The sequence below is a fragment of the Schistocerca nitens genome, chromosome 7 (assembly GCF_023898315.1).
Source record: "Schistocerca nitens isolate TAMUIC-IGC-003100 chromosome 7, iqSchNite1.1, whole genome shotgun sequence".
Lineage (NCBI taxonomy): Eukaryota > Metazoa > Arthropoda > Insecta > Orthoptera > Acrididae > Schistocerca > Schistocerca nitens.
Genome location: NC_064620.1, coordinates 444,224,260 through 444,232,866, shown reverse-complemented (window position 1 = coordinate 444,232,866; position 8,607 = coordinate 444,224,260). Strand labels below are relative to the sequence as shown.

The 8,607-nt window shown below is 41.2% G+C and overlaps 1 non-coding gene across 1 annotated transcript; it reads right to left on the bottom strand.

Annotated features, from left to right (window-relative positions):
• Nucleotides 1–8,265: 8,265 nt before the first annotated feature.
• Trnas-cga (transfer RNA serine (anticodon CGA)) lies at nt 8,266–8,339 on the bottom strand. The gene has a single exon. It is a non-coding gene; the product is annotated as a tRNA-Ser (tRNA).
• Between the last annotated feature and the right edge of the window lie 268 nt (nt 8,340–8,607).

The window sequence follows — 8,607 nt, the reverse complement described above, 5'->3', positions numbered from 1 at the left end:
TTACTTCTCAGACTTCGTATATATAAGTGCAATTACTACTGTGATGAATGATCAGGACTGTCTTTATGGACTGTGAGGACAGTTTTTCTTTTGACCAACAGTGTGTCAAGAAGTGTGTGCATTTGATAAATTTGCTATCGTTAGTATAAAAAAAAATTAGCAAATAAGTATTGGTCACTGCCCACAACAATTTGTAAAGTTTTTGTGGGGAGCATGGGGGCTATGTAAGTAGGCTGTTTAGGTTTTTATCTTGGTAACGCCACGTAGCGCTCTGTATGAAAATCGCTGAGTGTGCTGTGTGCAGTCTGTTGTTGGTTGGACTCATTGTTGGAATATTCGCTAGTGTAGCGTTGGGCAGTTGGAAGTGAACAGCGTGTAGCGTTGGGCTGTTGGAGGTGAGCCACCAGCAGTGCTGGATGTGGAAAGAGACATGCCAGAGTTTTGAGAGGTTACTATGAGCGGAGGATCTAGACGTGTGTCCGTCAGAAAAATGAAATTTGGAAGAAATATATATATATATATATATATATATATATATATATATATATATATATATATATATATATATATATATATAATCTCTTCATGACATCCAGTTTTAGTCTTCCAAATTTCCTTTTTCTGACGGACACACGTCCAGATCCTCCGCTCATAGTAACCTCTCAAAACTCTGGCATATATATATATATATATATATATATATATATATATATATATATATATATATATGATGACTTTTGAACACTATTAAGGTAAATACTTTGTTTGTTCTCTATCAAAATCTTTCATTTGCTACCTATGCCTATCAGTAGTTAGTGCCTTCAGTAGTTAGAATCTTTTATTTGGCTGACAGTATTGGCGCTCGCTGTATTGAAGTAGTTCGAGTAACGAAAATTTTTGTGAGGTGCGTGATTCATGAAAGGTATAGGTTATTGTTAGTCAGGGGCATTCTTTTGTAGGGATTATTGAAAGTCAGACTGCGTTGCGCTAAAAATATTGTATGACGGTTTAGTGATGATCAGAATAAGCAAAGAGAGAACTCTCTGATAACGTTCAGTTCTGCTAAGCTATTTGAAAATCAAATAACCTAAGAGTTTTTTTTTCTTAATTTATAAAGGGGAAGTTTCATTGCGCTAACGGTGAGCCCTACTTTACAGTATTTTTCTTATGGCTGGGTCATTTAGCGTCCAGCCGACAAAGCATGGGGTAGCGAGTACACGGTGTGGTGTTGGAGTTAGTTAACATCCGAGGAGAATGTCACAGAAAACGGACACATCGAAAGTAAACAAGGAGAGTACTGAAACAGTTACACTGAAGTGATATGTCATGGGAGAGCAATGTACTCATATGCAGATGCCGACAGTATCGCGTACATGATATGTGAAATGGCGGTCCTTTCATTTGTACTCAAGTGAGTCATGTAAAAAGGTTTCCGACGTGATTATAACCGCACGATGGGAATTAATATACTTTTGAATGGAATTTGGAGCTGGATGCATGGGACAGTGTTTCGGAGATCGTTAGGGAATTCGTTATTCCGACATCAACTTTGCACTAGTGTGAACAGAATACCATATTTCAGGCATTGCCTGTAACTATGGGCAGCTCGGTGGTAGACGGCGTCCACTTGACGGACGAGACCAGCGGCGTTTGCCTAGTTTGTCAGAATCCTGCTTCGGGCATGGATGTGTGTGATGTCCTTAGGATAGTTAGGTTTCAGTAGTTCTAAGTTCTAGGAGACTGATGACCTCAGAAGTTAAGTGCCATAGTGCTCAGAGCCATTTGAACCATTTATGAAAAAGGCAATGTGCAAGCTGGTGATGGCTCCACAATGGCGTGGGCTATGTTTACAATGAATGGAATGGTTCATCTGGTCCAAATGAATCTATTATTGACGGGAAATGATTATGTTCGGCTTATGTGGAGACCATTTGCAATCATCCATGGACTTCGTTTTCAAACAACGCTGGAATTTTTATGGATGACAATGCGCGGTATAATAACAACTTGGACAATTCGGAGGAATGATTTGGCCACCCTCATTGCCTAACATAAATCCCATTGAAAATTTATAGTACATAGACGTTCCAAAGATCTGTAACTTCCTGGCAGATTAAAACTGTGTGCCGGACCGAGACTCGAATTCGGGACCTTTGCCTTTCGCGGGCAAGCACTTGGCCGCGAAAGGCAAAGGTCCCGAGTTCGAGTCTCGGTTCGGCACACAGTTTTAGTCTGCCAGGAAGTTTCATATCACCGCACACTCCGCTGCAGAGTGAAAATCTCATTCTGGATTCCAGAGATCTGTTCGTGCACGAAATCTTTCACCGGGAACATTACCGTGATTATGAGCGGCTACAGATGCAGCTTGTCTCAATATTTCCTCAGGGAACTTCCGACATGTTGAGCTGATGCTACATCGAGCTGCTGCACTAAACTGGGCAAAAGGATGTCTGACACCGCATTAGGAGGCAGCCTATGACATCTGTCACCTCGGCAAGTTTGAGGAGTAGAATACTTGGAAAATAAATGTTAACTGCATAATATGAATTGGAGAATCTTCCATGTTGAGCAGAAGAAAATTTACATGACCAGAGATAAACTTACGTAGTTCGCATTGCTATTATGAAAACCGGTAGGCGGAATAATTTATAAAGAACCATACTGTACTTATAATTAGGCCCTTACTGAGCTAACACGAACAATAGTTGGTTTCTCTCGAATAGACGGATACGTGAATTGTGGTAGTTTGAATGAAAGCATGCTTTAAAGCGTGATCTGTGTTATAAGAGAAATACACTGATAAGACAAACCATTGTGACCACTGTCCACTGTGACGTTGGATGCCGCCTCGTGGAGCTGCAGGTAGTGACGCTGTAACAAGTATGTAAGCGGAGCAATCACGGGCGGGGGATCAATTCCAGCCAGCCTCCATTAGCAGAGGCCGCCGCCTATCTTACATGAGAAGTGAGGTCCTACCGAAAGTGAGAGAGACTTATGGGCAGCTGCTACTACCTGCTAGATAATGACTTGCTGAGAAGCTCTGCGCATCTCCTGCATCTCTTTTCTCTTGATGACTTACCATACGGCAGTGGCGTTTTGCAGCTAGATAACTGTTCGTAGGACAAACCAGTACCGAGCTCTAGTGGTTGACGAGTATTATAGTGAAATGACGCTAACGTCGTGACTGCCAGGTACACCTGATCTGAATCTGATGGAACACATTTTGAACCCCATTGGACTTCACCTTTTCACCCACAAACCACCGGTCAGTAATTTACGGAAACTCCATAAGCTGCGACCATTATCCTTTTCATAACGACTGACCACTGACTAAGATATTCTGGTCAAAATACTTTACGAACGTCGGTATGTTATACCTTTCCGAAATCGTGGAAATGTTTACATTTATGTAGCGTATGAAAATTATATCCTAGTTGAAATGGGGGTGACATACGTGGTAATATTTAAGAGAAACCGTGCTTTTTCTAGCCTTTATCGGCGATGCCGAATTTAAAGACGCATAAAAATTAGACAGTAATTAGGAGAAAAATTTCATTTACACCGTTTAAACATAAATCCATGTTTTGTTTGCAGCCGGATTTCCGTTATTTTCTGATTACTCTGCGTCACTATAATGTCAAACGCAAGACACTGGGATTTGAGCTTACCGTTGTAGCCGTTGCGACAGAGAAGGTACTGCTGTTAAGCTTCAACATTTGTTGGTTACCTCATATGTCTTTACTAATGGGTACTCCTCATGATAGTTAAGAGTTTGTAAAGTAATTGTTTTAGTAGCTGCAAAATAGCTGGTGGAGTGTAGTTGTCGCACCAGCGCGCCGTCATTGTTGCAATGCGCCATAAGCGCCTGTTCGGCAACTTCGTAGTCCAGTCCAGTATGGCATTACCGCGTTCAGTTTTTGTTACGACTAGAGGGGAAATAATATGGGAAAATCCAGATAAATGCTCTGTATGCAAGCAGCTCACTATAAATGAACATTTGTATAGCCTCCCATAGTAAAAGAAGAAGTCGATTAGCTCGAATAAATTTTCCAGTAAGTTGATGGCAGAAATAAAACCTACCTTCATTGCTTTCGCTATTGGCTGAGTTCTCACTGCTGCTTTCGCAGTCGTTTACTGGGATCCGCAACGGCTCTATTGCTATACCAATACAGTGGGCTCTTTGTGCATAACTGTTTCCAAGTTTGTGTAAATGACGCACTGAATTCTTCCAGACGCTAGGGGAACATTTTCCGTAACGCAGTGACACAACTAAAAGATATGTTTTATTTTATAATTGTATTTCTCCTCTGCTACCCTGTTCTTGATAAACGCCCAAATAACTTCAATGGCGTCCAGTTCGCAGTGCGTTACAGGAAACCACAGAACTTTAATTTCCTTGCCCACTGATCACAATATACGAGGGATGGAACTTAAATAGTGAAAACTATTTATTCACAACCGATTCAAAAGATTGTAATGTTTGTACCTGTTACTATCCTTCAAAGTAGTCACCAGCGTTGTGTGGAACCAGTTTCCAGCAATGTAGAAGGCGTAGCATACCGTTAGCAGAGCCTGTTCTGTTGATGGTGCGAATGGAGCGGTCTACTGCCTGTTGAATCTCTGGAACAGTTCTGAAGCGAATGCCACGAAGTGGTTCCTTCATCTTCGGAATGAAATCAAAGTCACAAGGACTTAAGTCCAGGGAGTTTGGTGGATGGTACGGTACTTTCCAGTCCCATCGCCTGAACAAAGCAGCCACAGCTTTCGCTGTATGCGCCCGCGCATTGTCGTGCAAAATGATGGGTGGGTTTCGTTCCTCCACGGCAGACCGTTAGTGAACAGTATAACTGTCCGTTTTTGGAGCATCACCTGCGACCAGCTTTGCGAAAGAAGTGGCGACACTTTCTGCGCAACACACACATCATTTTGCATGACAATACGGGGGCGCATGCAGCGCAAGCTGTGGCTGCTCGGTTCAGTCGATGGGACTGGGAAGTACTGTGCCATCTAACATACGCACCGGACTGACGTCGTTGTGACTCTGATTTGATTCCGCAGATGAAGGAACCATTTCGTGGCATTCGCTTCAGAACTGTTCCAGAGATTCAACGGGCAGTAGACCGCTCCATTCGCACCATCAACAGAACAGGCCCTGCTAACGGTATACTACGCCTTCCACATCGCTGGCAACAGGTTCCTCACAACGCTAGTGACTACTTTGAAGGGCAGTAACAGGTGCACACATGTAAGTCTTTTGTATCAGTCGTGAATAAATAGTTGCCACTATTTAAGTTCCAATCCTCGTACTTTCTGGAAGGTGTTCCTGCAGTCGTGCGTGTTCCAGTAGGCCAGTTGCAGTAAATTCCTCATATGATCTGACTTCAGATGGAAGCTCTACGTTTTTTTCTATCCATTCAATAATACAATCCTTTCTCCATTTCATAAATGGATTTCGTGACACTGGGTTTTTCATCCTGTGATATGGTGCCCGATCTAAAACAATCGCAGATTTGTTCGCTAATTTTTCGAGAACACTCCTAAACCACTCTTCGTAGTATGCGGTATTCATTTCGGATTGAAAATCTGCACCTCTTTTTTGAGCAATGAAACATAAGCCAGTATTTTGCACGAACCTGTCTTCGTTCCCAATGTGGCACATTATAATCCCTTTTTCCAGAATCGTACAGTGTTTGAGTTCTTCCTTTCGGGCCATTCCACTGATGAACACTTCCTCTGTGATAATCGTACACCTTTTCTGACACAGAAGACATTTTTTGTTCCTGCCAACCAAACTTTGTGGAATGATTCTCACAATCCCAACTCTCATCTTTGTAATAAGTAGTCCATCCAGCGATGTGGAAGCGTCTTACTTCCTGCAAGAGGTCGTCTCTTTCTCCAGCTACTGGGTTATTTTCCAGTAGCACAGGTTTTTTGTTGAAATTTTTGTGTCTGAAACACAAATTTCTAACAGCATGCCAAACGGCTGGTTCACTCATATCAGGAAAGTCTCCCACTTCACCCACAGCTGCCACTGTTGGGAACTGCTTTTCCTCATGGAAGTCGTGGACTTTCCTTCCTATGGCTCCCGGTATAAACTCGTCCAATACTAACTTTTGTCGCCTACCAGAAAAATTTTTGGTGACGCAAGAAATGTTTTTCTATATCATGTCGAAATTGGCTTCGTTGTACTTTCACTAATAGCGAGACATTCAGAAGTTATCTTCACTGGCTGTGATACGGAACTGCTGACGTCCATTTATCAACTCCGTAAATGATGCATGGTTTCACACAACTACATGGCAATTAATTACGTTACGAGCACAGTCTCATATACTACACAACAACGAATGGTAGCACGATTGTTTCATATCCGAGAGGAAGGCACGATGTAAACCCTGCAACAATGAACAGTGGGGTGGAAATACTGTTCAGAGGTCCAGGAACATAGCCCACGGGATCATGCGACACATAGAAACGCAAAAGGAAGTAAATTATATATGTGATATTAGCGATTTTTGTAGATTTGCCCTCATTAAAGGATAATAGCTATGAAAGGCAACAGAGGTGGTATTTTCAGTCTTCCTCTTGTTAACACGTATCACCATAAGCCTAAATGCTGCAATCAACGCGCACCATTATTTGGACAAAACGACTAATTGAAATGGTGCGTTTATAAGAAAATATGCAAAAGAATGTATTATGATGACGTTGATAGTGTTTTGGGTAGTAGAAATTTGACAGCCGTATAATTTTTGGAACTGGATGTCACATGAACAATGTAAAATATTGTAAATACATTGTTTGATCTTCAACAAAATCATTCTTTTTTATAACTATGTGCCTCCTAAGATTAATCTATAGTAGTTGAAATCTTTTTATTTAGCTGGTCCTTGTTACTACTTGCTGTAATTGATGTAGTTCGTGTTATAAAGATTTTCTGTGAGGTTAGTGGTTTATCAAAAAAATGTGGTTTCCACTATTGGGATTCGTGATTGAAATGAGTTTAGGCAATTAGCGGAGTTGGAGGTAGTTTCAAACTTCTTTAGGAAAAAAAAAATAGGAAATTTGTGGTAAGTTGTATGCGACCAAACTGCTGAGGTCATCGGTCCCTAGATTTACACACTACTTACAATGAAATGACATAAATAAGGTGACAGATAACTGCAGTCATAAATTACAGCATTCAAAGAATGAGGAATGATGTGCAGTCTTTAGCTGTAGCACACATTTAGTACCTCCACGGCCACTTTCAACTGGTGACAGTTCATCATGCACATTTTCTTCTTCTGCAGCCTGAGGTTCCTCATCGTCATTGTCCCAGACCCAAATTAATCATTCAGTAAATCCTTGATGTGTGTTCCATCCAGGGTAAATTACGTGGGCAGGAGAGCATTCCCGAACAGCTTCTCGTGTCCGTCGGCCGTCGTAATTTAATATATTATTTATTGGTGACGTTGATTGTTGCCGAATTACGTGGTGGGCCTTAATCAAAATGATACTTCATTTTAATTTTGATTTACAATTAAACGCTTTTCTGAAGTTCTCCTTTTTTTAACAATATTATTCTTCAGTGGAATTAGACTCGCTGAATCTTAAAACATGAGTACACAAGTTGAACAATGGAATAAACTTTTCATATTAATTTCCTCGGCTAGTCAGTTCACTTTACAGCAAAAAATCTTTAGTTATTAATTACAATTGCGGCCCACAAACGCGCGAGAGTATTTTTTCTTACCTCCGTTAACCATTGCGTTGTAGTCGGAGTCCTGGCTCTGGCTCTCGGCTGTGTTACTGAAAATAAAAATCTTAAAGCTACGTATTTTCTGCAACTTCGGGCGGCTGTGGAGAAAAATGATTATTATGTTAATAATGGGCGAGATTTTCGCTTCCGCCAATTTTTTATGTGTTAATATCGCCACGTAATGGCGTCGTTGGCCGCATCGGCCGCTGCGATTGTTGAACTGTAAATTACTCGAATGCAGGTTAATTGAACGGAAGGCGGACATGTAATCGGGATCACCTCTTACAAATTAAAAGTGAACAATGATATTAAATCAATATATTATCTGCTTAATTAGCGCAAATATGCTTACATTTGCCAGCACTCGCAAGATGTCCGTCTACACGCGACCAAGACAAGAGAAGAAGTGAAGACGACTAAAAAATTAACAAAAGAGCGTATCTTGTCGTCCCTTTAGATCAATTTGTTATATTTCTTTGCCCTCTAAACTTACACAGAGAAACTTCCTGGCAGATTAAAACTGTGTGCCCGACCGAGATTCGAACTCGGGACCTTTGCCTTTCGCGGGCAAGTGCTCTACCATCTGAGCTACCGGGCACACAGTTTTAATTTGCCAGGAAGTTTCATATCAGGGCACACTCCGCTGCAGAGTGAAAATCTCATTCTGGTTACACAGAGAAATTATTATAATACGGATACATGAGAAAAATGTATATTATTCAATTTATAAATGTCTCTTCTTTATAAATACTGTTTTTTAAGTCCTTTCTTATTATTTCGCTGGGGACGCTATAAGCGACATTGCAAAACGGCTGGTTTAAATGGCTCTGAGCACTATGTGACTTAACTTCTGAGGTCATCAGCCG